The sequence below is a fragment of the Delphinapterus leucas genome, chromosome 2 (genome assembly GCF_059928025.1).
Source record: "Delphinapterus leucas isolate spDelLeu-1000000601 "Yukka" chromosome 2, BTC_Dleu_Yukka2, whole genome shotgun sequence".
Classification (NCBI taxonomy): Eukaryota; Metazoa; Chordata; class Mammalia; order Artiodactyla; family Monodontidae; genus Delphinapterus; species Delphinapterus leucas.
This window is the reverse complement of record NC_143130.1, coordinates 44,856,076-44,877,068: the sequence shown is the minus strand read 5'-3', so window position 1 is coordinate 44,877,068 and position 20,993 is coordinate 44,856,076. Positions and strand designations below refer to the sequence as shown.

At 39.2% G+C, this 20,993-nt stretch overlaps 1 non-coding gene across 1 annotated transcript; it reads left to right on the top strand.

Moving 5' to 3' along the window:
• Window positions 1–16,929: 16,929 nt before the first annotated feature.
• LOC115803951 (U6 spliceosomal RNA) lies at window positions 16,930–17,034 on the top strand. The gene has a single exon (XR_004024755.1). It is a non-coding gene; the product is annotated as a U6 spliceosomal RNA (small nuclear RNA).
• The last annotated feature ends 3,959 nt before the right edge of the window (window positions 17,035–20,993 follow it).

The window sequence follows — 20,993 nt, the reverse complement described above, 5'->3', positions numbered from 1 at the left end:
AGAAGTCCAATTCCCTGTAAAAGTGTTGTAAGCAGAGAATCCAAGGTCTTGGTAAGAAGCTTTTTGGCATAATGAAAAGAGGATTGATTTGATGTGCACCAGTTAGTAAATGCCCCATATTTTCTCCCTCACAGGAGCAGAGCAGATCTTCAGGAAATGCACACATGGCTGGACTGACAGCATCTACTACACCCACTTCTTCCCACATAACTTCTTACTGACTTTCCTCCAAGGTTATCACAGTATCTTCGAATTGTTTCCAGATGCACACTTGACTTTGAGAGCATTTCTACTTTCTGTTTGTTTGTTTTTTCTTTTTTACACCGGACATGGCTGAGAACTGTTTGTAAACTGAAGTTCTTCATGGCATCATTTGCATAAGAGTGAATCATGGACAATGAATAAAGTACACTTCTGACAATTACTTGTTATAGAACTGAATGAAAACAAAAAGTACAACGTATCAAAATATGTCGGGATGACGCAAAAGTGGTGCTGAGAGGGACATTGATAGTGCTGAATGCTTATATTAGAAATGAGGAAAAGTCTCAAGTTAAAAACCTGAGTTGCTACCTCAGGAGATTAGAAAAAGAAAAGCAAAATAAACCCAAAGCAAGAAGAAGGAAGGAAGGAATAAAGACAAAAGCAGAAATCAATGAAATGGAAAATAGGAAACAATAGAGGAAATCAATGAAACAAAAATCTGGTTCTTGGGGGAAAAAAAATCAATAAAATTGATAAGCCTGTAGGAAGACTGATGAAGCAGAAAGAGAGAAGACATAAATTACCAATAATAAGAATGAAATAGGGGACATCACTACAGGTTCTGTCAATCTTTTAACATTCAACAGAGTATCAAACTTTTTCCCCCCTTTTTGTTAAAAAAATAAGGGATGAGTTTCCAAAACTCAGTGTGGAGTGTTACAGAAATAATTAAAGGAAAGAAATGATAATCACAGAAGTTATAATTCTTGTTTGAGGCTCCATAATAATAATAACTTTAAAAAAAATCACTGATACCATGCTTACAGGGTACACACCTTGGTGTGCCTGTGAGCAGAAGTTTTAATTTTTAATACCAAACAATTCCAAGATAAAAACAATTTTGAATTATGGCAGTGCCATATAATACAAGGTGCTTGTTGGCATATGTCATCTTTAAACTGCATTCCACAATCTATAATTCTTTTGTAACATACAATAGAGTAGCAAACTCTTTCTTTCTCTTTTTTTAAAAACAAGGGACACTGTAGATCTTTTACTATGAGGATAATAAGGTTATACTATGAACAACTTTACAGTGATAAATTTGACAACTTAGAAGAAATGGACCATTTCCTCAAAAAAACCACAAACTACTCAACCAAGATGAAATAGACAATTTGACTAGTCTTGTAGCCACTAGAGTAGCCACTACAGTAGCGGAATTAGAAATTTCAAAACTCCTGAAAAAGAAATCTCCAGCCTCAGATAGATTCACTGGAGAATTCGACCAAACATTTAAAGACGAATTAATACCAATTCTACATAATTTCTTCAGAAAACAGACAAGAAGGAAGCACTTCCCTATTTGTTTTATGAAGTTAGTATTATGCTGATACCAAAAACAGTACCAAAAATGAAAACTATAGACCAGTATCTCTCATGAACTCAGACACAAAACTCTTCAACAAAACACTAGCAAGTAGAATTTAGCAAAATGTAAAAAGAATTATGTACCAGGACCAAATGGGATTCATTCCAGGTATGCAAGGCTGGTTCAACATTCAAAATCAATCAATGAAATCCACTATATCAACAAGCTAAAAAACAAAAATCATGTGATTATAGCAATTGACATAAAAAGCATTTGACAAAATCCAACACCCATCTGTGATCAAAACTTTCAGCAAGTTCAGGATAGAGGGGAAGTACTACAACTTGATAAACAGCATCTATGAAAATCCTACAGCTAACTTTAAACTTAATCGTGAAAGACTGGCTGCTTTCCCTCTAAAATCAGAAACTAAGCATGGATGTCCACTTTCACCACTCTTACTCAGCATGGTACTGAGTTTGTGGTAGCCACTCCACAAATCTAAGAAAAAATAGATAAAAGTCATACAGATTAGGAAGGAAGAAATAAAACTACCTTTATTTGTAGATGTCATGATTGTCTGCATAGAAAATTCCACCCCCCCTCCCCCATTACAAACCCTCTGAGAACTAATAAGGATGTTTTCCGAGGATAAGAGATCATTCATAATAATCAATTGCATTTCTATATAATAACAATGAACATGCAAAATGGAATGGAACATGATATCATTCACAGTCACTCTAATGAAAATGAAATACTTCGCTTATACACTTAACCAAACATGTACAGGATCTGAATGCTGACAGTTGCAAAATGCTGATGAAAAACATCAAAGAAGAATTACATAAATGGGGAGACATACTGTGCTGTTATTGATTGGAAGACTCTATATAGTAAAGATGCCAACTCTCCCCAAACTGATTGATAGGTTTAACACAACACTTATCAATATCTCACAAGGTTTTTTGTAGACAAAGACAAGCCTTTTCTAAAATTTATATGGAAAGCCAAAGATAGCCAAAATGATTTTTTAAAAGAAGAACAAAGTGGGAAAAATCAGTTTACCTGATTTCAAGACATTATGTGGCTACAGTATTCAAGACTGTGTGTTAATGGCAGGGGGATACACTTAAGATCATAGGGAACCCAGAAATAGACCCACACAAATATGCTCAACTGTTTTTTGACAAAGGTACAAAAGCCACTCAATGGAGGAAGGACAGCCTTTTTAACAGATGGTGCTAAAACTGTTGGACATCCAAAAAGAACCTCTTTCGACCTAAATCTCACACTTTATACAAAAATTAACTCAAAACGGATCATAGACTTTAAATGTGAACATAAAGCTATAAAATTTTAGGAAAAAATAGGCAAAAATCTTTAGGATTTAGAACTAGACATAGAATTCTTAGACTTGACACAAAAAGCATGATCCATAAAAGGAAAAATTGCTAAATTGGACTTAATTGAAATTAAAACTTTTGTTCTGAGAAAGTTCATGTGAAGAGGAAACATTACATACTGGGAGAAAACACTTGCAAACCATATCCAACAAAGGACAAATTTCTAGAATGTATAAAGAACTCAAAACTCAACAGTAAAAACAACAAACAATCTAATTAGAAAATGGGTAAAAGACATGAATAGACATTTCATTGAAGAGGGTATAAGATGACAAATAAGCATATGAAAAGGTGTTCAACATCATCAGTCATCAGGGAAATGCAAATTAAAACCACAATGAACACCTGAAACTAATATATTATTGTATGTCAATTATATCTCAAAGGAAAATAAAAACCACATGACCTCTTATTACCTATCTATCATAACGACCAAAATAAAAAATAGTGACAACACCAAATGCTGGCAGGGAAACAAAGAAACTGGGTCACTCCTACATTTGCTGGAGGGAACATAAAATGGTACCATCACCCTGGGTAACAGTTCGGCAGTTTCTTACAAAATTGAATACGCACTTACCATACAGCCCATCAATTGAGCATTTATCCCAGAGAAACGAGAACTTACATTCTTACAAAAACCTGTATGCAAATGTTCATAGCAGCTTTATTTATAATAGTCAAAAACTGGAAAAAAACTCAGATATCCTTCAACGGATGGATGGTTAAACAAACTGTGGAACATCCATACCATAGAATACTACCAGAAATGAAAAAGGAACCAGCTGTTGCTACACACAATGACTTGAATGAATAGCCAGGAAATTATGCTAAGTGAGAAAAGCCAATCCCGAAAGGTTACACACTGTATGGTTCCATTCATGTAACATTTTTTAAGTGAAAAAAAAAAAAAAGAAATGGAGGACATATTAGAGATTTCCAGGGATTAGAAAAGGGGAGAGGGAAGGGGTATCAGGAGGGTCGTGGGTTTGATTATAAAAGGGCAATGTTGGGCTTCTCTGGTGGCGCAGTGGTTGAGAGTCCGCCTGCTGATGCAGGGGACACGGGTTCGTGCCCCGGTCCGGGAAGATCCCGCATGCCTTGGAGCGGCTGGGCTCGTGAGCCACGGCCGCTGAGCCTGCGCGTCCGGAGCCTGTGCTCTGCAACGGGAGGGGCCAAAACAGTGAGAGGCCCGCGTACCGCAAAAAAAAAAAAGGGCAACGTGAGGGATCTTTGTGGTGTTGGGACTGCTGGGTAGCCTGATTGTGCTGCTGGATACACGAACACACACAGGTGATTAAATTGTATAGAGCACGCACAGACACACACACACACACACATATACATACACAGAGTACAAGTAAAACTCAGGAAACCTGAATAAGACGGTGGATTACATCAATGACAATATCTTGGTTCTGGTATTATACTATCATTTTGAAAATGTTACCTGGGGTGAATTGGCCAAAGTGCACAGAGAACCTCTCTGGACTATCTCTTACAACTGCATATGAATCTACAATCACCTCAACAGAAATTTCAATTTAAAGGGTTTTCAAAAAGTTACTGACCCTTTCACTCTTCTGCCTGTTAAAAAGATCTGATTTCATATGATTTTACAGAACAGATAATTTCCCATGCTATTTAAAGTGTCTCAGCAAATATGAACAGATTGAAAACCACCCAATTCATTTCACTCAAATAATGTCAACTCTAAAACCACACATGGAACCCTAGTGTATAAAAAAGATTTTAAAAACGAAGCGTTGGGCTTCCCTGGTGGCGCAGTGGTTGAGAGTCCGCCTGCCGATGCAGGGGACGCGGCTTCGTGCCCCCGTCCGGAAAGATCCCACATGCCGCGGAGCGGCTGGGCCCGTGAGCCATGGCCGCTGAGCCTGCGCGTCCGGAGCCTGCGCTCCGCAACGGGAGAGGCCACAACAGTGAGAGGCCCGCGTACCGCAAAAAAAAAAAAAAAAACAAAAAACCACGAAGCATCTCTGGTTGAGGAGGAGAGGAGAGCTTGTACTCACCTACTTGCTTTCCCCTCTTCCCCCCACCCCAATTCCTCACCCTCAAATACATTTGGGGCCTCCGTGGAAACTAAGGGCCATACAACTCACTGTTTGAAAATCACTACTATTGTAATGCTCTAATTATTGAGAATCATAGCTGTGAAAATTCCTAACAAACTGAATTCAATTTAAAACAATTATCTGCTATGACAATGAAGTAGGGTTTATCTCAGGAGGGTGAAAATGGCATAAAAATAGAAAATATATTAATATGATATGGCATATCAGTAGATCCAATAAGAATTCCACATGCTAAGTTAAGAGCTACTAAAAAATTTTAGTAAACTTAATGCTTATTGTTGATTTTTTAAAAAAATTATTTCTTTATTTATGTAATTGAGGTATAGTTCATTTACAATATTGTGTTAGTTTCAGGTATACAGCAAAGTGATGCAGTATATATGCTTTCAGTATATATACTTTTATATATGTATATACACATATATTACCTATACATATATACATGTATATATATGTATACATTTTCAGATTCTTTTATAGGATATTACAAGATATTGAACATAGTTCCCAGTGCTATCTGATTTTTAAAAGTTGCTAATAGAAGAAAATTTCCTTAACCCGACAGTCGATCAGATAAGGAACTATTTCTGGCTCTTAATGACAGGAACTTCGGCTTGGGAAGCATCATCTTTTGGAGTGTCTGGTAAGGACTTGTATGGATAGGGCTTCAGGTGGGGGGACCAATCACAGGGTGAGGATTCACAGCAGTGGTTGCCGGGGAGAGGTAGTTCACTGGAGCGGTACCTGACATTGGCTTGAGCCATGAAGGTAGAAGAGATATTGAAAGTGACTGCAAGGTTCAGAGGGTGAATTGATGAGCAATTTCAGACTCAGAAATGGAGCAGAGGAAGAAGAGCAGGTTTGGTGGGTAGGGAAGAAAATTCCTGTTTTTGTCCATACTTCCACAACTCCACAGGTGATGTGAAGTGTGGAGAAATACTACTTCCTCAAAGAACACCCATTGCTTTAGACTCAAGGTCTTCTAATACCCCAGGGAAATTTTTTTAATCATGAGCAAAACTTGGATTAATCACATGTCCTCTAATAAATGCTAGAGTTTGAAAATATGGATTCTAAATTCCAAGTGGCTGCTGGAGAAATCTCAGATACAAAGTGCGGTCTTGCATCCCTGAAAAACAACTCTACTACATGAGGCTGCACAATCAGAGCAGTGAGAAAGTTAGGACAGTAATTACTAGTATCATAATTATCATTATCATCCCGTGCCCATGAACTAACAATAATGAGAGAATATACTGCTTTTGCTGAAAAGCAAAAGTCAAAAGATAGGGAGGAAGAGAGAAAGAAACACACTTTTTCTTCAATCATGGAGAAAATTGGGAGCTAAGTATGCCGGGAACATTTTAGGGGTAAAGGGAAGGGTTCCAGTAGGACAGATGACAATGGGCTAAGGGCACTGAGGAGACGCACTTGTCCCCAAATTTGCCCCTATTAATCCTGGTTCCCAAATCTTCCTAAATCAATTGTTAATACTTTTGGCAAGGGTGGCATAATAACGTTTGTGAGCCTTAGAAAAATCAAGTTTCTATGGGGCACAAGAAATGACAGAGAAAATTTCCCTTACTTGGATTTTGTCTAGGCTCCAGTGGCAGATTTAGAGTGGGATTGGATTAGCGGAGGAAACAGGAGTAGGAGTTGGGGATGGAAGTGGCTCTGGGGAATCGTGACTCATTCTCTGATATTGGAAAAGGAGAGGATAAAAGAATGACAGAAGAGATCCTCAAAGAACCTAAAAAATCTACTTTCAAAGTAGTTTATTTTCTGTGATCTCATTTAATCTTCAACTTGTGAAGTTCCCTGCAAGTCCACCTTGGAAGACCATAGTATAAGACTTCAGAAGGCCACTGGGCACTCCTAATTTTAGAGACACCACCTCCCCGCAAAGCACATTAAAATCTATCCATGAGCCAACAAAATGTAATTCATATAAAGCCCAGAAAGGGCTGAGGGGAGTTGAGATTGATGCCTAGGTTCCATCTTATAGACATTTAAACACATATTCACATTGATGTTTGAGTTGCCTTTTTCTATTTTAGAGCCCATGCATTTCCCCTGGCTTCTAACATGTCAGTAGGTCCTTTAAAGGTCATCAACCTTGGTTAAGGAAACCAACGTGCCTTGTAGATAAAATGACCAGGAGCTCTAATGTGCCAGCACAGGCTCCTGAATTCCCAGAGAATGTCCTGGCAGAATGTGACAAAAATGTGGGACCAATGGTGGCAACACCAAACTTAGAAGACTTACCTTAGGCAAACAAACAAAATGGGACTGTTGGCAAAACGAGTGGAGGGTGAGAGGCAAGGGATTTGGGGGGGAAAGTGGGTGATGGCACTCAAATAGCTTGCAACCAACCCCAGGGAAAACTTCACCCAAATTCCTCAAAAAAAAAATAGTTTTCTTTTGCTGTGGGTGAGAAAAGCCCTTCTCCGTTTTGATTGACACAGCTGTAGAGCAGATTCTCCCAATACCAAGTCTGAGTGGAAAGAAAGGAGGGTCAGAAGCTCCACCACTCAATTTGTAAAGCTTCTCACCTCTTCTTTCAGATTCTAGCCTCCAGGTGCACTTCCAGTGTCCAATCCCACCCAGGGAGCATCTTTGGCTTTTCCCAGGAGGCCTTCAGAGTGGTCTGGTGGCATTAATTCTATCACTCATATTTATCTTTCAGTTTACAGAACAGGTCTTAGCACCTTTTCAATCACACCTCCCAGGGAGGGATACTACTTTAGACAGCACCTGGGCTAGGCTGGAGGGAAATTTACAGCATGAATGAAATGAAACAGAAATGGAAATTAACAGCTCCACAGCCCATTGGGCATTGAGTATTTTTGTTTTGTTCTGTTTTGTTGCTTTTAAGTAATCAGCCTTGAGCTGCTCATCCATGGGCTCCAGAGCCAAGCAACGTTTGGTGTTTTTTGGTGTTGTTGTAAATGACATTTGTTTAAAATTTTCATTTTCTATTGGTTTGTTGCTCCCATGTGGAAATAAAATTGATTTTTAAACAGACTCTTTTTTCCTCCATGGTCCCTTATAAATTCACTTATTAATGCTAATAATTCATCTATAGATTCTTTTGAATTTTCAAAGTACACAACCATATTCTCTGTAAATGATAACAGCTTTATTTCTTCCTGTCCAATCCTTATAGTTCTTATCTCCTTTTCATGCTTTATTGAACTGCCTCGGAATCAGGCACATTGTAGGTAGAAATGGTGCTCATAGCAACCTTGTTTCCTTTCTGACTTCATGGGAAAAGCATTTGATACTTCACATTTAGGTGTACTGTTTAGTGTAGGTGTTTATTTTTTATTTATTTAATTTATTTATTTTTGATGGTGGCAACTTTCCATTTTATTTTATTTATTTTTGAAAAATCAAAGTGTAGTTGATTGAAGATGGTGGTGTGGGAAGACGCGGAGTTAGCATCTCCCCAAAAACAAGGGGACTGCCAGCGGCTGGTGGAGAACTCTGACGCCCAAGGAGACGGTAGGACCCCCAAAGTGAACCGCTGCCCCATACCGCTTGCAGGATCTTGGTTCACGAGCCCAGGATCGGGCCAAAGCTCCTGCCGTGGGAGCTCCAAGTCCAAACCACTGGACTAACAGAGAACCTCAGACCCCAGGGAATATTCATCGGAGTGAGGTCTCCTGGAGGTCCTCATCTCAGCACAAAGACCCAACAACCTACAAACTCCAGTGTTGGAAGTCTCAGGGCAAACAACCAGTAAGACAGAAACAAAATCCCACTCATAAAAAAAAAAAAAAAAAAAGAGATGGCAAAAAAATATGTTGCAGATGAAGGAGCAAGGTAAAAACCTACAAGACCAAATAAATGAAAAGGAAATAGGCAATCTACCTGAAAAAGAATTCAGAGTAATGATAGTAAAGATGATCCAGAGTCTCGGAAATAGAATGGAGGCACGGATTGAGAAAATACAAGAAATGTTTTTTTGTTTGTTTGTTTTAGGTCCCATTTGTTTATTTTGTTTTTATTTCCATTTCTCTAGGAGGTGGGTCAAAAAGGATCTTGCTGTGATTTATGTCATGGAGTGTTCTTCCTATGTTTTCCTCTAAGAGTTTTACGGTGTCTGGCCTTACATTTAGGTCTTTAATCCACTTTGAGCTTATTTTTTGTGTGGTGTTAGGGAGTGTTCTAATTTCATTCTTTTACATGTAGCTGTCCAGTTTGCCCAGCACCACTTATTGAAGAGGCTGTCTTTTCTCCATGGTATATTCTTGACTCCTTAATTATCAAAGATAAGGTGACCACATGTGTGTGGGTTTATCTCTGGGCTTTCTATCCTATTCCATTGATCTACATTTCTGTTTTTGTGCCAGTACTGTACTGTCTTGATTACTGTAGCTTTGTAGTATAGTCTGAAGTCAGGGAGCCTGATTCCTCCAGCTCTGTTTTTCTTTCTCAAGACAGCTTTGGCTATTTGGGGTCATTTGTGTCTCCATACAAATTTTAAGATTTTTTGTTCTAGTTCTGTAAAAAATGCCACTGGTAATTTGATAGGGATTGCATTGAATCTGTAGATTGCTTTGGGTAGTATAGTCATTCTCACAATATTGATTCTTCCAATCCAAGAACATGGTATATCTCTCCAGCTCTTTGTATCATCTTTAATTTCTTTCATCAGTGTCTTATAGTTTTCTGCATACAGGTCTTTTGTCTCTCTAGGTAGGTTTATTCCTAGGTATTTTATTCTTTTTGTTGCAATGGTAAATGGGAGTATTTCCTTAATTTCTCTTTCAGATTTTTCATCATTCATGTATAGATATGCAAGAGATTTCTAACCCACAGCAAACATCATCCTTAATGGATGATGTTTGCTGTGGGTTTGTCGTATATGGCCTTTATTATGTTGAAGTACGTTCCCTCTTTGCCCACTTTCTGGAGAGTTTGTTATCATAAATGGGTGTTGAATTTTGTCAAAAGCTTTTTCTGCATCTATTGAGATGATCATATGTTTTTTATTCTTCAATTTGTTAATACAGTGTGTCACATTGATTGATTAGCATATATTGAAGAATCCTTGCATCCCTGGGATAAATCCCACTTGATCCTGGTGTATGATCCTTTTAATGTGTTGTTGGATTCAGTTTGCTAGTATTTTGTTGAGGATTTTTGCATCTATATTCATCAGAGATATTGGTCTGTAATTTTCTTCTTTTGTAGTATCTTTGTCTGGTTTTGGTATCAGGGTGATGGTGGCCTCATAGCATGAGTTTGGGAATGTTCCTTCCTCTGCAATTTTTTGGAAGAGTTTGAGAAGGATGGGTGTTAGCTCTTCTCTAAATGTTTGATAGAATTCACCTGTGAATCCATCTGGTCCTGGACTTTTGTTTGTTGGAAGAGTTTTAATCACAGTTTCAATCTCATTACTTGTGATTGGTCTGTTTATATTTTCTATTTCTTCCTGATTCAGTCTTGGAAGGTTATACCTTTCTAAGAATTTGTCGATTTCTTCCCAGTTGTCCATTTTATTGGCACAGAGTTCCTTGTAGTAGTCTCTTAGGATGCTTTGTATTTCTGCAGTATCTGTTGTAACTTCTCCTTTTTCATTTCTAATTTTATTGATTTGAGTCCTCTCCCTTTTTTTTTTGATGAGTCTGGCTAATGGTTTATCAATTTTGTTTATCTTCTCAAAGAACCAGCTTTTAGTTTTATTGATCTTTGCTATTGATTTCTTTGTTTCTATTTCATTTATTTCTGCTCTGATCTTTATGATTTCTTTCCTTCTATTAACCTTGGATTCTGTTTGTTCTTCTTTCTCTAGTTCCTTTAGGTGTAAGGTTAGATTGTTTATTTGAGATTTTTCTTGTTTCTTAAGGTAGGCTTATATTGTTATAAACCTACCTCTTAGAACTGCTTTTGCTGCATCCCATAGGTTTTGGACTGTCGTGTTTTCATTATCATTTGTCTCTAGGTATTTTTTGATTTCCTCTTTGATTTCTTCAGTGATCTCTTGGTTATTTAGTAATGTATCATTTAGCCTCCATGTGTTTATGTTTTTGTGTTTTTTTCCCTGTAATTGATTTCTAATCTCATAACATTGTGTTCAGCAATGATGCGTGATATGATTTCAATTTCCTCAATTTACTGAGGCTTGATTTGTGACCCAAGATGTGATCTATCCTGGAGAATGTTCCATGTGCATTTGAGAAGAAAGTGTAATCTGCTGTTTTTGGATGGAATGTCCTATAAATATCAATTAAATCTATCAGGTCTATTGTGTTATTTAAAGCTTGTGTTTCCTTATTAATATTCTGTCTGGGTGATCTGTCCATTGGTGTAAGTGAGGTGTTAACATCCCCCGCTATTATTGTGTTACTGTCAATTTCCTCTTTTATAGCTGTTAGCAGTTGCCTTGTGTATTGAGGTGCTCCTCTGTTGGATGCATACATATTTATAATTGTTATATCTTCTTCTTGGATTGATCCCTTGATCATTATGTAGTGTCCTTCCTTGTCTCTTGTAATATTGTTTAAAGTCTAATTTATCTGGTATGAGTACTGCTACTCCAGCTTTCTTTTGATTTCCATTTGCATGGAATATCTTTCTCCATCCCCTCACTTTCAGTCTTTATGTGTCCCTAGGTCTGAAGTGGGTCTCTTTTAAACACCATATATATGGGTCTTGGAAACACTTGCAGAGTTTCCGCTGAAAAATCAGCTGATAACCTTATGGGGATTCCTTTGTATATTATTTTTTGTTTTTCCCTTGCTGTTTTTAATATTTTTTCTTTGAATTTAATTTTTGTTAGTTTGATTAATATGTGTCTTGATGTGTTTTTCCTAGGGTTTATCCTCTATAGGACTCTCTGTGCTTCCTGGAATTGGGACTATTTCCTTTCCCATGTTAGAGAAGTTTTCAAGTATAATCTCTTCAAATATTTTCTCAGACCCTTTCTTTTTCTCTTCTTCTGGGACTCCTATAATTCAAATGGTGCATTTATAGTTGTCCCAGAGGTCTCTGAGATTGTCTTCAATTCTTTTCATTCTTTTTTCTTTATTCTGCTCTGCAGTAGTTATTTCCACTATTTTATTCTCCAGGTCACTTGTCTGTTCTTCTGCCTCAGTTATTCTGTTATTGATTCCTTCTATTGTATATTTCATTTCAGTTATTGTGTTGTTCATCTCTATATTTTTGTTCTTTAGTCCTTCTAGATCTTTGTTAAACATTTCTTGTGAAAAATCACATTCACAGAAAGATAGACAAGATGAAAAGGCAGAGGGCTATGTACCAGATGAAGGAACAAGATAAAACCCCAGAAAAACAACTAAATGAAGTGGAGATAGGCAACCTTCCAGAAAAAGAATTCAGAATAATGATAGTGAAGATGATCCAGGACCTTGGAAAAAGAATGGAGGCAAAGATCGAGAAGATGCAAGAAATGGTTGACAAAGATCTAGAAGAATTAAAGAACAAAGAGAGATGAACAATATAATAACTGAAATGAAAAATACACTAGAAGAAATCAATAGCAGAATAACTGAGGCAGAAGACCAGATAAGTGACATGGAAGACAGATTGGTGGAATTCACTGCCGTGGAGCAGAATAAAGAAAAAAGAATGAAAAGAAATGAGGACAGCCTATGATACCTCTTGGACAACATTAAATGCAACAACATTCGCATTCTAAGTGTACCAGAAGGAGAAGAGAGAGAGAAAGGACCCGAGAAAATATTTGAAGAGATTATAGTTGAAAACTTCCCTAACATGGGGAAGGAAATAGCCATCCAAGTCAGGGAAGCATAGAGAGTCCCAGGCAGGATAAACCCAAAGAGAAACACGCCAAGACACATAGTAATCAAATTAGCAAAAATTAAACACAAAGAAAAATTACTGAAAGCAGCAAGGGAAAAATGACAACATACAAGGGAACTCCCATAAGGTTAACAGCTGATTTCTGAGCAGAAACTCTACAAGCCAGAAGGGAGTGGCAGGATATACTTAAAGTGATGAGAGAGAAAAACCTACAACCAAGATTACTCTACCCAGCAAGGATTTCATGCAGATTTGATGGAGACGTCAAAAGCTTTTCAGACAAGCAAAAGCTAAGAGAATTCAGCACCAGCAAACCAGCTTTACAACAAATGCTAAAGATACTTCTCTAAGCAGGAAATACAAGAGAAGAAAAAGACATAAAACAAACCCAAAACAAGAAAATGGTAATAGGAACATACATATTGATAATAACCTTGAATGTAAATGGATTAAATGACCCAACCAAAAGACACAGACTGGCTGAATGGATACAAAAAGAAGACCCATATATAAGCTGTCTACAAGAGACCCACTTCAGACCTAGGGACACATACAGACTGAAAGTGAGGGGATGGAAAAAGATATTCCATGCAAGTGGAAATCAAAAGAAATCTGGAATAGCAATACACGTATCAGGTAAAATAGACTTTAAAATAAAGACTGCTACAAGAGATAAGGAGGGACACTACATAATGATCAAAGGATCAATCCAAGAGGAAGATATAACAATTATAAATGTTTTTGCACCCAACATAGGAGCACCTCAATACGTAAGGTAAATGATAACAACCATGAAAGGAGAAATCGACAGTAACACAATAATAGTAGGGGACTTTAACACCCACTTACACCAATGGGCAGATCATCCAAACAGAAAATAAATAAGGAAACACAAGCTTTAAATGGCACAATAGACTAGATGCATCTAATTGATATTTATAGAACATTCCACCCTAAAGTGTCAGAATACACTTTCTTCTCAAGTGCACGTGGAACATTCTCTAGGATAGATCACATCTTGGGTCACAAATCAAGTCTCGGAAAATTTAAGAAAAGTGACATTATATCAAACATCTTTTCTGACCACAATGCTATGTGATTGGAAATCAATTACAGGAAAAAAACTGTGAAAAACACAAATACATGGAGGCTAAACTGTGTGCTACTAAATAACCAAGATATCACTGAAGAAATCAAACAAGATATATAAAAAATACATAGAAACAAATGACAGTGAAAACACAACGACCCAAAACCTATGGGACACAGCAAAAGCAGTTCTAAGAGGGAAGTTTATAGCAATTCAATCTCACCTCAAGAAACAAGAAAAATCTCAAATAAACAATCTAACCCTACACTTAAAACAACTAGGGAAAGAAGAACAAAGAAAACCCAAAGTCAATAGAAGGAAAGAAATCATAAATCAGAGCAGAAGTAAATGAAGTAGAAACAAAGAAAACAATAGCAAAGATCAATAAAACTAAAAGGTGGTTCTTTGAGAAGATAAACAAAATTGATAAACCTTTAGTCATACTTATCAAGAAAAGAAGGGAGAGGATGCAAATCGATAAAATTAGAAATGAAAAAGGAGAAATCACAACTGACACCGCAGAAATACTAACGATTATAAGAGACTACTACAAACAACTATATACCAATAAAATGGACAACCACAAAGGAATGGACAAATTATTGGAAAGGTACAATTGTCCAAGACTGAACCAGGAAGAATTAGAAAATATAAACAGACCTATCACAAGTAATGAAATTGAAACTGTAATTTTAAATCTTCCAACAAACAAAAGTCCAGGACCAGATGGCTTCACAGGAAAATTCTATCAAACATTTAGAGAAAAGCTAACACCGATCCTTCTCAAGCTCTTCCAAAAAATTGTAGAGGGAGAAACACTCCCAAATTCATTCTACAAAGCCACCCATCACCCTGACACCAAAACCAGAAAAAGATATCACATAAAAAGAAAATTATTCATATTTCCTCCCTTCTTACACAAAAGGTAACATACTCTAAACATTTTTCTGTACTTTGCTTTTTCCTCCTGTTGGCAATGTATCATGGAGATAAACTCATAGCAGTTTTTTTTTAACTAATTAATTCATTTATTTATTTTTGGCTGTGTTGGGTCTTCGTTGCTGCGTGCAGGCTTTCTCTAGTTGCAGCGAGCAGGGGGCTGCTCTTCGTTGTGGTGTGCGGGCTTCTCATTGCAGTGGCTTCTCTTGTTGTGGAACACGGACTATAGGCACCTGGCTTCAGTAGTTGTGGCACACAGGCTCAGTAGTTGTGGCACACGTGCTTAGTTGCTTTGCGGCATGTGGCATCTTTCCGGACCAGGGCATAAACCCATGTCCCCCCGCATTGGCAGGTGGATTCTTAAACACTGCTCCACCAGGGAAGTCCCTCATAGCAGTTTATAGGCAGTTTCCTCGTTTCTCTTTATGGTTGTAAAGCTCCCCATTGTTTAGATGTACCAATGTTTATTCAACCCCGTTCCTATGGAGGATATTTGGGTCCAGTCTTTTGCTATTACAATACAGTTGCAGTGAACATCCTTGTGCATGTGTCTTCTTCATATTGTTTGGATAGATTCATGGAAGTGGACTTGCTGGTCAGAGAACAAATGCATGTGTCATTTTGCTTGGTGTTGCTAAATTCCCCTTCATAAGGATTATACCCTTTTGCATTTCCTAGGTGAGGCTTCTCGAGGAAGATGATCAAGAGAGCTGTTGTCCATTATCCTGGGCCCTTAAATACCAGAACACAGAGTTTTTTCCCCCTGGAACATTCCATTTCTTTAAGGAGAAGTTGTCTGATTGTTTGCATGGAGGGAATACGTATTGCTTCCAGGCGTCTGTGTTTCCACATGGGTGTGTGTGAGGCGGGGTGGTCAGGGAATAGTGGCAGTGAGTCCACTGGCTCTCTACGTACATCCTTGATAATATTCTATTTCAGCCTAACATTTCACTTGCACCAAGCATTTCTGAATCCTGAGCCTCTCTAAGTGTCTGCAAGACAGGCTGAGATCCTCTCAGAGTGTAATGCTGTCTAGATTGCTCTTGGTTGGGACTTCTGCTCAGCCAGTAGTTACTCTGGTGTCTCAGTGCGCTCACCATCTTGCAGGACTTTGCTGAAATCTCTTGTCTCTTTGTGGCCCACCTCTTAATCTCTTTTCTATTGAGTGTTTGTGTCTTCTAAATTAATTTAGGACCATCTTATTGGCTTGAGGATGGAAAGGAGATGCAGTTGTGGTATTATTTCACCACTGTGTTCCAGAAGTGCACCAAAAATGTGTAGAGGGTGATGCTGAAACATTTGTAGGATATGAGGGATAGGGTTAGGAAAAGAGAGGATTTTCTAATAAGGGCTTCTCTGGACCGTACATTAAGCTGTACTTTATGGTTTCTGAGAAACACTAGTGAAGGATTTGACTTATTTTGAAATTGCTTTTGGTTGCCAGATGGGTGTATCATTGGCTGGGCCACCCGGGTTCTCAACACATAAAGGATTAATGAACAACTGAGTTAATTCTGAAAATAGAAGCAGATTGTGTGCTTAAAATTTGGGACCTGCCGAAATGTTTGATTCAGCCATCCTGTTACCTGACATACATAGGAGGTTTGAATTTTACTATAAAGCAGTAAAACAACCCCCCAAACAAAAAACCACAAGGCATCTGCAGAATTCTTTTACACTTCTGACAATTTGCTTGGGCCCCTGCATATGCCATACATTTTCTCAGACAACTTGCTTCTTCTAAGACTAAGATATGAAATGAACATTTGTCATTATGGACAATGCACGCTTCATTTGCACAATCAACGATCTAACTACTGTCTATCCAGGGTCATAGTTGTATCAGCTTCTGTGCTAGGTACTGGGAACAAGACAGTCCTTGTTGTTAGGGAATTTACAGTCTGGTGGGGGAGGAACGGGAGACAGGCCACAAAGAGATAATTATAAAATGTTGTGATATATGCTATTATAGTGGAATGTACAGAGGAGTCCAGGATTTCATTATCATAGTTAACAACGTACATTTTTATACATGCTCACTTTGACAGTGCATACATTAAAACTGGAGAAGTACAGAGAAAATTGGCTAGGTTCCTGAGCACAGATGACTTGGAAACTCATGAGGCACATATATTTTTGTGAAGCAGCCTGTTGTGGTGGAAATTTGTCTGTACTTAGTCTCCAAAGGTATGGGTTTGATCCCCATTTCTACCTTTAGTTCCTATTAAACAAGTCCCTTAACTGTCTCTGGTTGTCAGTTTCCCCACTGTTAAAAACAAGGAGGAAGGTTAAATGATGACTGAGGCCCTTCCTTGTTGAACATCCCGAGGGATGAATTCCAACTCTTCCCTGATGTGAACCCAATAGCCTGGTGAGGACATCACTGATCACATTGCAGAGTTGGGCTAGATGTATCCAAATGACCAACCAGGGTCTTCGTTAGGTGTCAGTGTTAGATACACAAAGTACCTTTTTGGAGGATAAACTTGACAAGTTTAATGGCAGTGGGGCTATGTTGCTCTTCATTTCTGAAGCCAGAGTTGCAAGGCTGTCTGGACCATACACGCAGAGCAGAGAAAGTGCACGCTGCCCAATATTCATTGGCCAGGACAGGTTACCAACTCCAGCTTAGGCTGGGGAATCAGTTGGCTGTTAAAACATCCTGATCTCTCTAAATTTGTGGATGGAGGCTCAAAGAAAGGTTGGGAACCTGGTACTCAATATGATTTAGTCACTTGAAAGATAAAATGTATACTTTGGTTTAAAAAACATCTTTGAAGATTGAGCATCTACCTTGCCCACATCCATGCTCAGGTTTATGGGAAACTCAGAGGTGAACCCAGGTCTATCTCATTTCAAAGTATATGCTCTTAACCACTCCTCAGTAGTCTAGTTGGGGCAGGAATTGAATGATGCTCTCAGTGGAGACTTATTTATTATTTTAAATTGTAGTAAAATACATGTGACATGAAAGTTTCCATTTCAATCACTTTTAAGTGTACAGTTCAGTAGTGTTTAGTGCATTCACACTGTTGTGCAAACTGTCTTCAAGACTCTTTTTATCTTGCAAAACTGAAGCTCTATATCCATTAAACAATAAATGCCCATTTCTCCCTTCCTCCCAGCCCCCGGCAACCAGCATTCTACATTCTGTCTCTGTGAATTTAACTCTCTGGTTACCTCCTGTAAGTGGCATCATACGGTATTTGTCTTTTTGTGACTGCCCCGGTTTCCACACTGCAACAGAGAAGAGAAAAATCTGCAGAGACAAAGATTGAAGCAAGCACAGTTTTATTTGGCCACTTCTCGAGATCCCTTTTCCACGGGGCTGAATGCCATCAATTCATCATTCCAGGCAGACAGCATGGGGTAAGGACCATCAAATTATTTACTTTATAAGATGTGCCATTATTCCTTCCAGGAACACTGGGGTCCATCTTCTCTTTGACATTGCACATTGCCAAAGTTTTCCATTGGTCAGCCTAGATTTCTGGCTTTTTAAGATTCAGTGTTTTTTCTACATTTTTACCCCATTTTTCATTGACAGATATGCATGAAAATACTAAAGGACAGATGAACATGGTCCAGAGAAGCCAGTATTTCTGGAATAATGATTTAAGGGTATCTGCAGTGGACACTTGATACTCTAGAAATTCTCCTTTATCCCTCTTTCTCATGGCTACTTTGGGAGCTGCCATCCTGGTGCGATGTCACTTTCCCTGTGGCCACAGTGGATTGGTCTAGATTTATCTCCCAAGTTAAGCTGGGCCAGTTTGAGTTCTTTCCCAGAGAATTTCACTGAAGAGACAGAAAGGACTGATGCACTCTCTCTCTCTCGTTGTTTTCATGGGAAGCCCCTGACTCTCTTTTTTGAGGCTTGATTGACAAGTGTCCAATCTGCAAGCTATTGGCAGCTTGGTGGATTAAGGGGTAGAGGGGTTGATCCGTAGTGGCCAGAGGGAAAAGAGAAGCCAACGTAAGCAAGAAGAGTAGAGGGTATATTTGTCTCCAAGGGCTGCTGTAACAAATTACTACAAACTGTGGAGCTTAAAACAATTGAAATTTATTTTTTCACAGTTGGAGTTTAGAAGTCCAAAATTGAGATGTTGACAGGGCCATACTTCATCCAAAGTTTCTAGAAGAGGATCCTTCCCTTCCTCTCTTCTAGCTTCTGTTGGCAATCCTTGGTGTGTTTTGGCTTGTAGACACATCATTCCAGTATTTCAATCTCTGTCTTCACATAGGATTCTCCACTGTGCGTCTTCACAACGTCTTCTTTCTGTGTCTGTTCTCCATGTCTTATAAGGACACCAGTTATTGGATTAAGGCTCACCCTAACCCAGTGTGACCTCACCTTAATTTTAATTAATCACATCTCAAAGATCCTATTTCCAAATAAGATCACATTCTGAGGTTCCAGGTAGACATGAGCTTTTGGGGACACTACTCAACCCAGTACAGAGTGGGTGGCCTGAGGGCATCTGGAACCTTGATTCCAATGTGATCACGAGATCAAAACCACACTCCACACTTTGGGTGTTGTCAGACAGGCCCATATTCTGACAATAAATTCTCATTTGTGTTTAAACCTTGTTCAATTTGGGTGACTGTTACATGCAACCAAAATAATTTTTAATATGCATAAAATAATACAGACCCCCATTGTTACAATTCTGTTAGCTGCCACTATAAATAAAGTAATAAGATCTTTTTCTATGGGCCCTAGTGGGAGTGGGCGCCATATTAATCAACTTGACCAAGCACACATAGTGTATCACGCAGATGCCTGCACGCCCAACCTCAACTCAACCAGCATAATAGGAGGGTCATAGGCAGGACAAACCCAGGGTGACACCGGGCTCCCGTTCTGCTTCTCTGTGAGTCTCTTGGCTTTGCACCTCTCCATGTGTCTGAACCATTCCTGGGCTGGAGTCCCTATGTGGTCACAGGGTGGCTGAAGCAGGTCCAGGCATCATATTCAGGTACAAAGTTCTGAGGCAGGAAGTGGCCATCTCTCCCTTAGGTCTCTTTATAAGGCCATGGAGAACTGTCCCAGGAGTCGCCAGCAGGGACAAGTTTCCCACCCCTGGCTTGCCCCTCCGCCAAGTGACTTCCCCCACCCCAGTCCAGAGGCCCTTGACCCAGCCCTGCAGATCACAGGAAAACTGGGCTGAGGCTCCCCCTGTAAGGACTGGGTCCAAAGGAGATTCTCTTCCTGTTGCCGGGACTTAATGGCTTCCCACAAATTGACATAACAAGGCCTGAGGTATCATTGTGGTGACTCATTTAGAGCCTCATTTAGATGGAGACTGACCACAAAGAACAGAGAGGTTTGGTGGACCTTTGCATGTAACAGCTGCTTACCACCTGATTTTATGGCGTTAAACCAACTGACCTGATTGGAATCATCCTTTCAGGCCCTTTTGCCCAGCTGAAAAGGCAGTGAGTGGGGCTCCCCTGGTGGCGCAGTGGTTAAGAATCTGCCTGCCAATACAGGAGACATAGGTTCGTAGCCCTGGTCCAGGAGGATCCCACATGCCGCGGAGCAGCTAAGCCCATGTGCCACAACTACTGAGCCTGCGCTCTAGAGCCTGTGAGCCACAGCTACTGAGCCCGTGTGCCCTAGAGCCCATGCTCCGCAACAAGAGAAGCCACTGCAGTGAGAAGCCCTTGCACCACAGCAAAGAGTATCCCCCGCTTGCCGCAACTAGAGGAAGCCCGCGTGCAGCAACAAAGACCCAACGCAGCCAAAAATAAATAAATAAATACATAAATAATTTTTTAAAAAGGCAATGAATGGGATTTTCTGCTGAGGGGCCTACACGGAGGGCATCTGAGAGGATCTGGCCAAGGAAAGCAGCTGTTGAGTCCTTCAGGAGGTTGGGGGGTGCATTGTCTGGGTCCTGGTCCATGGACTTACAGCAGGAAAGTGTGCCTCTTCTTTCATAGGTCTCCTAAAACCGTCTTTCACAAAGCCACTTCCAAAGTTATACAACCATCAGGAAAGCTGACTGAGCTGTTTTTCATCCTTTATGCTACTGACACCAGAAGCACAGATCAGAACACTGGTGGGATGCTACATCATGGCACTTCCTGCC